At 41.6% G+C, this 13,061-nt stretch overlaps 1 long non-coding RNA gene across 1 annotated transcript in view; it reads left to right on the top strand.

Moving 5' to 3' along the window:
• The first annotated feature begins 886 nt into the window (after window positions 1-886).
• LOC116969458 overlaps window positions 887-13,061 on the top strand; it is a 338,751-nt gene continuing 326,576 nt past the window's right edge. Inside the window, exons 1-2 of the long non-coding RNA XR_004410763.1 lie at window positions 887-1,232; window positions 2,592-2,672. This is a non-coding gene — a long non-coding RNA (uncharacterized LOC116969458). The remainder of the gene's footprint in view (window positions 1,233-2,591; window positions 2,673-13,061) is intronic.

Genomic DNA, 13,061 nt, shown 5'->3' with positions numbered 1-13,061 from the left:
GGATTGTGTGGTCCACGCTCTCTATCCTTAAATGAGTCCCGTTGTTCTGGACATCCCCAACATCGGGAACAATCTTCTTGCAACAAGTCTTCCCAACCCATTAAGAACTTTGTAAGTTTCAGTAAGATCCCCCCTCAATCTTTCTTAATTCTAGCGAGTACAATCGAATCTATCCAGTCTTTCTTCATATGAAAGTCCTGCCATCCCAGGAATCAGTCTGGTGAACCTTCGCTGTACTCCCTCTATGGCAATAATGTGTTTCCTCAGATTAGGACATGGGAAGAGCATTAAATAGGAAAGGTGCATTCATTCTGATGGGATTCTGTAGGTTTCACAAAAGCCAGCTGAGGAACTGCAGAGGAACTTAGACAAGTCTCAGGTGATGCTTTGCTATGTCATGAGCTCAGTAAATGATAGAGAATAGAATAGAATAGAATAGAATAGAATAGTTTCTTTATTGTCATTGTAACATGAACCATGTACAACGAAATTGTAAAAGTCGTTGAGAGTGTTGCACAAAAGAGCACAGTTGTACGACAGTAAGGTGACATCAGATAAACTTGTACTGAAATGGACAAGGGCTGATTAGGGATACTCAGCGCAGATTTGTACGTGGGAGATCGTGTCTCACGAACCTGATTGAGCTTCTTGAAGATGTGACCAAAAACGCACTCCATGTTATCCAATCCTAAAGTTTGTTTTGGGTTGAGGTATTGCCTAAATCGAAGCCTGTGATTATTTTCATCCTCCCTATCTAGGCTGGTACTGTTATGTTATATCCCCCCCCCGGATTGGGGTTCCCTCTCCTGACTACGTTTAAATCTTGTTTGTGGCATGGTCCTCCTGCAGATTAGATTTGCCCGGGTTATGAGTCCCGTTTCACTGTACTGGTTAGGTTGTGATTTGTCGGACAGTGGGACAACATGCCCTCTGGTGCTTAGTGATATCCCCCTGGAGATTCATTTTCTCTATGTACTGTCACTTGGTATCTGGCCAACGGTTTCATCACCCATGTCCAAATCTATTTGCCTTACACTTGCTCTTCCATAGATTTGTGGGAGTCAGTCAGGATCCACCCTAGGTTTGTGTTTGTCCATCCTGTGTGTGGCCTAAAGGGTATAATTTCGGTAGGCTGTGCGCCACTGAAGTGGTGCATTAACTTAATGAATCGATAAAATCTATGTAGGTCCCCCTGCACTTGTTCGTTGTGGGATTTGGGAGTAGGGACGAAGGTGAGGCCTCTGTTCAGTACCCTCTCTTGGATATTAATAAGGGAGAATGTTTGAGAAAGGTTGATGATTGTTTTCCCTAATTGTAGGCCCGGCCTCTCTTGGCATGGTGTCCCTCTCAGTTTAAATACTTCAACCACTCTTTGATCATGGCTCGGGCTGTGGGTTCTGTCCAGTGGATGTGGTCTGTGACTACTTTAAACGGGCCGGTGGGAATAGTGGGAATATATTTCTTGGTCTGTATGTAGTCATTGAGCTGTCTGAGTGTGTCCTGCTCTGGTGCTGGGAGAGACTGGCTGATGTTGATCATAGGGATCCATATGCTGGCATTAGGGAATTTACGATTGGCCATCTTGATTATTATTTGGAGTCGTTTGATGGCAGTCTGTGGTATTTGTGTTTTATTATTAATGCCAAACGAGAGAATAACGTTTTGAGTTTCTGGGCATTGGCCCAATTTGCCAAGCATGGAAGTACCTTATATAAATTTGGCTCCTGGATAGCTGTCCAATTTATGTTGTTGTTGGGAAATTTTGGGATCCTGGAAATGTTGGAATCTCCAATTATTAAAACAGGCTTCCTGGGTTGTAGCTTCCATGTAACATTTTTCTGACCTGTATTGGGCTGTCTCATTAATTCTGCCAGTCTCTTACCTGAACCCCTCTATGTGTGCTGCTGAAAGTCGTCCTGTACGTTGTTGACTGTGTCTGCAGTCGGGGCCCTCTGTAGCTGCGTGCAGGTCCAGCGTGGGCTCGGACCCCTTGTTTTAGAGTGGAAAGGGTTGGTGAGAGATAACGGGTAGCAGTACCGGACTTGTTTGCCTTTGGCACCGCGGTGATGACATCCCTTCCGGCGGTCTCCGTGGTCGGTACGGTCTCCCCCCGGGAGGGTCTGCGCTCGGCCCGTGGTCTCTGGTGGAGAGGGCCGTGGGCGCCTTGGCGTGAGGCGAGGCTCCGGTAGACGAGGGCGGACGTGCTAAGGGAATGGGAGCTTCGGTCGCAACACCACGATCTGGTGGGTGGTGGGTGGGGGGGGAGTTATGTCGGGGATGGCGGGAGCGGAGCCGTGGGCGGCGCGGCCGCGGGGAACAGAGTGGGGCGCGCTCTGGACGGGGTCGGGACTAGTGGTTGCCGAAGCGGTGCGGGGCCGCTCGATCTGGTTTTCCTGTGAAATAGTAAACAAATCTTGCGGGATATGTACCGCTACATAAGACGTTGCAGCCGCTGGCCTGCGAGTCTGGAGCTCCCGCAAGCTGCTGCACTGTTCAGGCCCCGTCTCTGAGGTTAGATTCAAAACTCGATGTGTAAGGTCCTCCATTCTGATTTTAAATTTATATCCCAAAATTTTCTTGTTCCAGATTAGGGTCTTGGCGACCGCTTCCTGTGCTCGATCCGTAGGTTGGCCCTCGCGGTATTCATCATCCTGATATTCTAGGCTATTTTGGTAATGTTCGATATTTGTAATGTTTCCTGGGTAGGATTTGCTGGTTTTATAAAGTGTGTTAATATCCTTGCCTGCCTCATGATACCCTTGGGAGGTTGGCCATTCTCTTGCACTACCCTCAGATGGTGCACTGTTTTGGCCATTTTATAAATAACTAACTACGACCGCAATAGAATCCCTCGGTTCGACTTCCGGTGGCGCTATGGAGACTTGAGTCCAGCGCCAACTAGCTCCGTGCCGAAGAAATTTAAAACGGGAGAAAATCGGGTCTTACCTGCAGCGATCGCGATCTGAACGGCTGCCTGCGTGACGTCATCAGGCGCGCGACTTTAAGATATGTCGTCGGTACAACATACCCCCCCCCGTGGGACAAAAAAAGTCGGTAAAGGGAGACCGCAGAAGGAAGAGGAAGGCCTTACAGAGGCCTCGACCTCAGTTACAACAACGGCCCAGGAAGACCCTTCGAAGAAAGCGAAACCGAAAAAGTCTGAAATGGAGGAACTTAAAATTTTTCTCTCTGCAGAAATGAAAACCTTTGGAGAGAAGTTTGGAGAGAAGTTTAAAGAGGAACTTGACTCTTTTAAGGTAGATTTTAAAGCAGAAATGCTTTCTACCGTTAAACAAATGCTGGAAATCTGGAAGAAGACGAGGGAGGAAGAGATCAAGGATCAGATGGAAGTGCTGGAAACCAGGCTTGTTTCGGTGGAAACGAAGGTGGACCCCATTTATCACATACTTGATCAGCATAGAACAGTGATAACCGAACTTGAGAATTCGGTGACGACAAGTGTGGAAACAGTAAGTCGACTCCTTATTGAAAATCAACGCCTCTCCGATATGGTGATCAAATTAAATGATAAGTGTATTGATTTGGAGGGGCGTCAAAGACGTAAGAATCTAAGAATTGTAGGGGTGAAAGAAGGAAGTGAGAAGGAAATGGGTACGCGGGATTTTGTGGCAGACCTACTACAAAAAGCCTTAAAATTGGATCACAAACCTTCACTCGGTCGAGCTCATAGAGCGCAGGGACGTCGTATACAAGATGATGGCCGTCCAAGACAAATTATCGTAAAGGTACAATTGGATCATGAATTTGATGATTTAATGAAGAAAATTGTTCGAGGTGGACAGCTCCTTTTTGAAGGTGCGAGATTCAGTATTTATCGAGATTATCCGGCAGAAGTCTTCAAGAAAAGAGCGCTGTTCACTGAGACAAAGAGAATACTGAAGGAGGTACCTGATCTGAAATACAGTTTGTTTTACCCCGCAAGACTAAGAGTCTTCTACAAGTCCAAGGAGCACTTTTTTACAGACCATGAAAAAGCACTGGAATATGCCAAAAAAGTCAATAACACGACCATAGACGGAAGAATTTACATTACCCCTTAGGAGTCAAGCCAGATCTAAAAGGACCTTTAAAGTTCTTTTAAGAGCTTTAAGGACATTCGGAAACCGAAATGGACGGAGGACATTGGATAAAACCGTGATCTTTGTATTTTTGTTTATTAATCAATATTATTATCTTTATATTCATGCCTAACTATATATGTAACAACTAATACTTATTAAATATCTATATTACCACTAAAATTATTAACATTAACATTTCTCATAAAAATTTAATACTGTATATGATTGATAACAATGATTAATAATTATAGTCTTTGATTAACGTAGAAATGAATTACATACTTATATTATATAGGAAGATATGCAAGAGGTAAATTAGATTACGTCATTAAAAAAGTTTAACGGTTTTTCTCTTTATTTTTCGATTTAAAATTAAATTTATAGATTTAGCGAAAAAATTAATATGATATGTGAGAATAATAACGTTGGGAATTTTTGCTGTTTTTGAACTTTTCTGCAGGGTCACGTGTTTGTGTATGTATGCATATGGGTATATATGTATATATATGTATATGTATGTATATATATATATGTGTGCATATTGTGTGTGTGTACGTATGGATATGTAAATAAGTTTGTTACTCCCAAAGAAGTTATTTGAATGTTAGAAATAATCTTTTTTTTCTTCGGGCACGGAGCTGGAAATTTTTTTTTTTACAAAGGCTACGGAAGTCTTTAGAATTCTAGCCACGTTAGTGTGGCTATCACTAACTACACTAATTGTAGATGTAGTTCTTTTTCTTTCACCCTATACTAACCAACTCTATCACTTTTTTCACTTTAAATATTTTTATAATTTAATGTTTGAATGGAAAAATAAGACTAATACAAGGAGATGTGTTCGGAAGAGCGATGTATATGATTTTAAATTCATCTATTTGAGGTTCGGGAGCAGGGTCAGGTTCTATGTGTTGTACCTTCTGCTCGGTTATAGACCACCTTAGAAACAATATGCAAGATGTTAATATGATAAGAGGGGGTCAGGGAATAACATTTTGTAGTTGGAATGTCAAGGGAATTAATGAACCAATTAAGAGAGGTAAAGTTTTGGCACATCTAAATTTAATCAAAACAGATATAATATTTCTACAAGAAACACACCTTAAAAAGGAATCCCAACATAGACTTAAAGCTAAGTGGATCGCTGAATCATATCATTCCTCCTTTTCCCATAAGTCCAGAGGAGTTGCAATACTAATTCGTAAAGGAATACCTTTTAAGAACTCTTCAACAATAGTGGATATTGATGGTAGATATATTATATTAGTTGGAGAGTTAAATGGAGAAAAAGTGATTCTTCTTAATGTTTATGGGCCTAATTTTGATAACCCCAAGTTTTAAATAAAACATTTAATAAAATTCCTGAATTTACACAATATAAATTAATAATTGGAGGAGACTTCAATTGTACACTAGATCCATACTTAGACAGATCATCAAGGCAAAAAAAAGTAAAATCTCAATCAAGTGTATTTCTAAATTCATTTATTAATACCACTAATATTAAGGATATCTGGAGAATAGAAAACCCAACGGGACGGGAATATTCATTTTACTCACCAGTACACAAAACATACTCAAGAATAGATTATTTTTTAGTTGACTCTACGTTTATCCCATTTATTTATAATTCAAAATACCATAACATTATAATCTCAGATCACGCACCTGTAACATTCATGATTAAATTAAATGGAATGTCCGAGAAACAAGCATATTGGAGATTTAACCCACAAATTTTGAACGAAAGATCATGCCAGGAATATATTATTAAACAGATTCAAATATTTTTTGAGGTAAATGACAACCCTGAAACACCTACTTCTCTTATGTGGGAAACGTTTAAAGCGTATGTTCGAGGTACATTAATTTCTGCTCAAGCATTTTATAATAAAGAGAACAGGATTAAGCAACAAACATTGGAAATTGAAATCAAGCAACTAGATATAGAAAATGCGAGAATGCCATCTACTTTAAAACATAATAAAATTGCTGTATTGAAATATAAATTAATAAAATGTATTCAGAACAAGTAATAAAACTTTATCAAAAAACCAAACAACTACATTTTGAATTTGGAGACAAACCACAAAAATTATTAGCACGTCAGTTACGAAAAATGGAAGGGGAAAAAACAATTCATAAAATTAGAACAGAGACAGGAGAATTATTAAAAATGCCCAAGGATATAAATGATAGATTTCTCCAATACTATCATAACCTTTATTCAACTAAAACCGTAGCACAATCAGAAGGAATAGCAGATTTTTTAATAAAATGTAATTTAAAAGGTTTAGATTCAAACGATAGAGAATTATTAGAAAGGGAGATTACGATAAAGGATATTGAGGAGTCTATTGGCTCTTTAAAAAAATGGTAAAGCAGTAGGACCAGATGGTTTAGGTTCCGAATTTTATAAAAAATTTTATGATTTGCTTAGCCCACGTTTACAAAGACTGTATGAGTATATCTATACTCAACAGAAACTTCCAGACACTTTAAATGAATCAATAATAACACTTATTCCTAAAGCTGATAAAGATCTGGAAGACCCGGGATCATACAGAGTAATTGCACTTTTAAATACAGATCAGAAAATTTTAACTAAAATACTAGCGCATAGATTAGGTACAGTGATGAATAAATTAATACACCCTGACCAAACAGGCTTTATTCAGAAACGGTACTCATATTACAATCTAAGAAGATTATTTAATATTATATATTCTAAGAGAATTATTAATGAAGATCTAGCAATAATTTCACTTGACGCTGAAAAAGCATTTGATCAGGTCGAATGGCCTTATTTATTTTCGGTGATGGAAAATATGCAGCTAGGGGAGAAATTCTGTACATGGATAAAACTGTTATATACAAATCCCACGGCTAGAATACTTACAAACCAAAGGTTGTCACCTAAATTTAGCCTATCTAGAGGTTGTAGACAAGGATGCCCATTATCTCCATTATTATTTGCGCTTGCTATTGAGCCACTGGCAGAAAGAATTAGGGGGCATCCGGAAATACATGGGTATAACACAAAGGACACAGTGAATAAAATTTCTCTATACGCAGATGATGTATTAATTTACATTACAAAACCAGAAATTAGTATTCCAAACTTATTAAAGCTAATAACCCAATTTGGTTCACTTTCAGGATACAGAATAAATTGGAATAAAAGTGAAATTATGCCAATAAGGGAACATAACAAACAGACAATACAACAATTTCCATTTAAAATAGTAAATGAAAAATTTAAATATCTAGGTATTTATGTAACTAAGATATATACATCATTATTTAAAGCAAATTTCCCCCCATTACTGAACAAATTACATAAGAATATTCAATACTGGAAAACACTTCCTATCTCAATGGTAGGCAAAATCAATGCCATAAAAATGATTTTTTACCGCAAATACTATATCTTTTTCAGACAATTCCGATATATCTGGCAAAAAACTTTTTTAAAAAATTGGACTCTATTGTTAATGATTTTATCTGGGATTATAAGAATCATAGGATAAACAAAAGACACTTGTGTAAATCAAAAATAAATGGAGGCTTGGTTTTACCCAATTTTTTGTTTTATTTCTGGGCAGTTAACATTAAAAATATGAATTTCTGGTTGGAAGAAATAGATCATCAACCAGACTGGTTAAAAATGGAAAAGGAAGATTGTTTACCTTTTGATATCGGTTCGATATTATTTGCTACGTCTAAATTAAACAAAAAAATTTATAGGGAAAACCCTATAATATTTAGTGCTATACGAATCTGGAAACAATTAAAAAAGACATTAAAATTAGATAATTTATCACTTTTTCTTCCAATTGTGAATAATCCTTTGTTTAAGCCTTCATGGTTGGACGGGGGTTTTACACAATGGAAGAATTATGGAATTAAAAATATGGGACAACTTTACAAGGAAGGTACTTTTCTGACATTTCAGGAATTGCAACAGACTTATGGACTTCGAGGAAATGATTATTTCAGATATCTTCAACTTAGAGATTATGTAAAATCGAACTCCCAAAATTTTCGAATTAGAAATTCAGAAATTCTTGATGAATGTTGGAACAAACATCCTAATACAGAAAAATTAATATCTTATATATACAATATTTTATTAGACAGTGACATTCCCTCGACGGACTTACACAGACAAACATGGGAAAAAGAATTAAATCAAGTAATAACGAAAGATACTTGGGAAGAAAGTTTGCAACACATACATCAGTGTTCATTAAACGCCAGACATTCTCTAATACAATTTAAAGTAATACATAGGTTACATTATTCAAAAACAAAACTACATAAAATTTTCAACATATCTCACCTATATGTGATAAATGTCAACATTTAGAAGCTACATTATCTCATATGTTTGCAAACTGTATAAAAATAAAAAAATTCTGGGTAAATATTTTTAGTATAATATCTAAAGTAACCAGCATACAATTGGACCCAGATCCAAAATTAATAATACTCGGAATATTAGAATTAAATCAAACACTTAGAACAACACAAAGAAACTTTATTGATTATAGTTTAATAACAGGAAAAAAATTAATTCTAAAATTTTGGAAAGGCCCTACGGCCCCCACAATCAAAATGTGGATTATAGAAATGACGGAGACCTTAAACGTGGAAAGAATCAGATTTTCCCTGTTGGATAAACAGGAATCATTCGTTGGAACATGGTCTCCTTTTATTGATTACTTAAAGGGTCAGAATGGTTCAGCACAGGAACCTGACTAACACGCGGGCTAAAGAATGGATGAAATATTATACTCTGAAATGTACGAATATATCTCGAATGAAGTCTTTTTTATTTTAACAAATTTTTCCATTCTTCTTTAACTACCTTTTTTTTTTTTTTTTTTTTGTTTGTTGTTTTTGTTTTTTGTTTTTCTTCTCTTTCTTCTCTTTCTTTACTTTATCTATCTCTTTAGTTCTATCTAGTTTAAAAAAAAAAAAGGTAAAAAGTATTGGAGACAATGTAATAATAATTGACATGTAATGATGTATTTTGGTTATGTACCTATCTCCAATAAAAAATATTTTCAAAAAAGAATCCCTCGGTTCATTCCTGTGCTGGTCGCGTTTCTCATTGTTATTGATGTTAAGCACTCTCCTTCCTCTCCCTCCCCTCTGCATGTCATTGTTCATATCTAGCTCAGTCAGTACAATGTCTTATTTCTGTATTTAAACTATAAACATCAATTATTTCTGTACAGACCTATGAACATCAATTATATCTAAACATCCATTATCTTGTTCAGTACCATGCAATGCTACTGATTTAAACAATAAACATAAATTATCACTAGCATAGTCCGGTTCACATCAGGGTGCTCACCGAGTCCATTTTATTTTCCGGCTCGCAGAGACTGCTAGCTGCTGAATTTTTTCCGTTGTCCGATGGTAGTTTGCAGGCAGTGGTGTACCGAGGTCCACCCTCACCTTGCCTGTGGCGGTCTTAACCAAGTCTTTTGTATATTTTGGCCTGCGGAGACCGCGTGCTGAACTTTCTCTGCACTCCTTTCCTTGTTTGTCCTGTGTTTAGTCAAGTCTTTGCAATACAATACAATACAATACGATACAAATTTATTGTCATTTGAGCCCCAGTGAGACTCAAACGAAATTTTGTTTCCACAGCCATACAAACAAAAACAATGTCCTACAGACATACACACAATTAAGTTCACACAAACATCCATCACAGTGAACCCACTGTGTTGGAAGGCAAAGTCTTTTCTCTCCCCTGCTCTCAATTTCTCTCCCGATGTCCAAGCTCCAGGCGGGTGATGCTAAGTCCCACGGCCATTTTAGGCCGCGCGGGGCGATTTACGGCCCCGCTCCCGGTCTGAAAGTACAAGGTCGGAGCCCCAGCGTGCGATGGTGAGTCCCACGGCCATGAAGCCGTGCCGGGCGATGTACGGTCCCGGTCCGGGTCGTTCCAACCCCGCGACACGGGCTGGAGAAGTCGCGTTGCGGGAGCTCCGGGAAGCGGTCTCTCCCCCCGGACCCGCGAGCTCCCGATGTCCCAGTCCACCGGAACTGCGGCTGCGCTGCTGGAGCCTCCGAGCCCCAGGAGTCGAGTCGCAGCAGCGAGTCACCACCGCTCCCCACGCACCGAGGCCGGCCAGCCCCACGATGGTGAGTAGTCCGCAGATCCGCATTCTCCCGAGCCCCCGGGTCGTTCAGACTGGAGGCCGCTCCACGGTGCTAGGCCCCAACGACAGCGGAGACCCAACAGGGAAAAGGTCGGGTCTCCCGAACAGGGAAGAGATTTAAAACGGTTTCCCCCTTCCCCCCCCGCCCCCCACATATACACATTTAAAACCAAGCTTAAAAAAACACAAACACTACATTTAACTACATTTAACTAGACAAAAATAAAAAAAAGACAGACAGGCTGTAGGAGCCGCTGCAACGAGTCGCGCCGCCACCAGCTATGGTCTTTGGTCTTTATATCTTTATGTCTTCGCCTTGCGAACGGTCTGTCTGCTGGATCTGCCTGCTAAGCCGGTGGTGCCAAGGGAGTTCACCTCTCCTTGTTTGTCGTGGTCCTAATTCAGTCTTTTGTTTTTTCCAGCTTGTGGAGACCGCGTGCTGGAGTATTCTCGACTGGGCAACGACCTGCCAGTTTCGCTTTTGCTTTAGCTTCGTCAGGAAAATAGATATGTTTCTATCTAGCCGGTAAAGGGTTATAAAGGGTAGGCGAATGTCCCTCCCTTTTTGGGTGTCGCCCTCCCCTGTGTTAGGTCTTAGGACCGGTCACTTTGTTCAGGGCTGCTCTCGTTTAAACCGGTCGATTCGCTTCCTTTGTTCTTTAGTACATGTGCTCCTGGCTTTTTGTTCAAATTGCTGCTAATGTTTTCAGCATCTCTGCTGGTCAATTAATGTCCTATGGTATCATGTTCTGCAAGACTTTTTGCTGTGCATGTGCTCTGCAAACATATTTCTAATCTGTGTGGGGCCTGTGGCCCTTATGGGTATGGGGTTAAGGCTGGGGTGGTAGTGGGTGTTTGGAGATGTTTTGGATTGTAGGGGGGTGTTTTTTTTAAATTGGGGGTGAAGTGGCGAGAGGGGGGTGGGAGATCGTGATGCCCTCCGGGGTTTGGGGCGTATTGGTGAGTGTCCCCCTCTCTATCCCACTCTCTCTCCCCCTCTCTCCCCAGTCTCTCTCCCCTCTCTCTCCCATTCTCTCTCCCCCTCTCTCTCTCCGCCTCTCTCTGTCCCCTCTCTGTCTCCCTCTTCGCCCCTCTCTCCCCCTCTTTCCCCCCTTCACTCACCCCTCTCTCTCTCCCTCTTTCTTCTCTCTATCCCTCTCTCTCTCCCCCTCTCACTCTACCCATTTCTCACCCCCTCTCTCACTCGCTCTCCCCATCCCCCTCACCCCTCCCTCTCTCTCTACCCCTCTCTCTCTCTCCCCCTCACTCTCCTCCCCCCTCCCCCACTCTCTCTCTCTCACTCTCTGTCTGGCCGCTCTATCCCCCTCCCACCTTTCTCTCCCCTCTCTCTCTTTTCCCTCTCTCTTTCCCCCCTCTCTGTCTTTCCCCATCTCTCTCCCATCCCCTCTCTCCTCACTCTCTCCCCTCTCTCCCCTTTCTCAACCTCTCTCCCCTCTCTCTTATCTCCCTCGTCTCCCCCTCTCTCTTCCCCCTCTCTTTCCATCTCTCTCCTTCCCCATCTCCCCCCCTCTCTCTCGCTCACCCCTCTCTTTTCCCCTCTCCCTCCCCCTCCACTCTCCTGCTCTCTCCCTCCCTCCCAATCCCTATGAAGTGCTTCGAAAGGCTGATCCTCTCCCATTTTAAATCCAGCATCCCTGCCTCACTGGACTCCCATTAATTTGCATACATGGCAAATAGATCGACAGAGGATGCCATCTCTCTGGCCGTTCACACTGTCCTGGCTCACCTGGACAGACAGGGCATGTATGTGAGGATGCTCTTCATTGACTATAGCTCTGCATTCAATACGGTCATCCCCACCAAGCTCACGACCAAATTCCACCAGCTAGGCCTCAGCTCACCGATATGCGCTTGGATCCTGAACTTTCTCACGGAGCGACCATCACCCTGAGTACCGGCATACCACAGGATTGTGTACTAAGCCCCATGCTCTACTCCCTCTTCACTCACGACTGTGTCCCTGCATTCGACACCAACACCATCGTGAAGTTTGAAGACGACACAACAGTGATTGGGCTGATCACCAACGGTGTTGAAACAAACTACTGAACGGAGGTGCAGAACCTGGCGGACTGGTGCGCCAATAACAACTTGGCACTAAACACCTCCAAGACCAAGGAGCTGATTATTGACTTCAGGAGGTCCCATTCTGGAGAATACGCCCCAATCTCCATTTACGGGGAAAGTGTGGAGAGAGTGTCCAGCTTTAAGTTTCTGGGCACTCACATTTCAGAAGACCTCATATGGTCCACAAACACACCGCGCTGGTCAAGAAGGCACAGCAACGACTGTTCTTCCTGAGGACATTAAAAAAGACTGGTCTGCCCCAACAGCTGCTGACAACGTTCTACAGCTGCACCACAGAGAGCATACTAACGTATGGCATCTCTGTGTGGTATCTCAGCTGCACAGAGGTGGAGAGGAGAGCTCTTCAGCGCGTCGTCAACACAGCGCAGCGGATCATCGGGACAGAGCTACCAGCCTTGGAGGGCATCTACCACACGCGGTGCCTCAGGAAGGCCCTCAGCATCCATAAGGACTCATCACACCCCTGCCACGGTCTGTTTCAACTACTTCCCTGCAGCAGACTTTACAAGGCCTTCTACGCCCGAACCTCCAGACTCAGGAACAGTTTTATCCCAAGAGCTATAGCGGCTCTGAACCGGCCCTAATGAGTGCCCCCCCACCCCCCCCCCTTTGGACAGTCTCCCTCAGATGGTCACGTCAATCAATTCAGCTTGTTTATTTATGTATTGTATTTATTTACCTTTCTTGT

The sequence above is a fragment of the Amblyraja radiata genome, unplaced genomic scaffold (genome assembly GCF_010909765.2).
Source record: "Amblyraja radiata isolate CabotCenter1 unplaced genomic scaffold, sAmbRad1.1.pri S45, whole genome shotgun sequence".
NCBI lineage: Eukaryota > Metazoa > Chordata > Chondrichthyes > Rajiformes > Rajidae > Amblyraja > Amblyraja radiata.
This window is presented reverse-complemented; position numbering and strand designations above follow the sequence as displayed.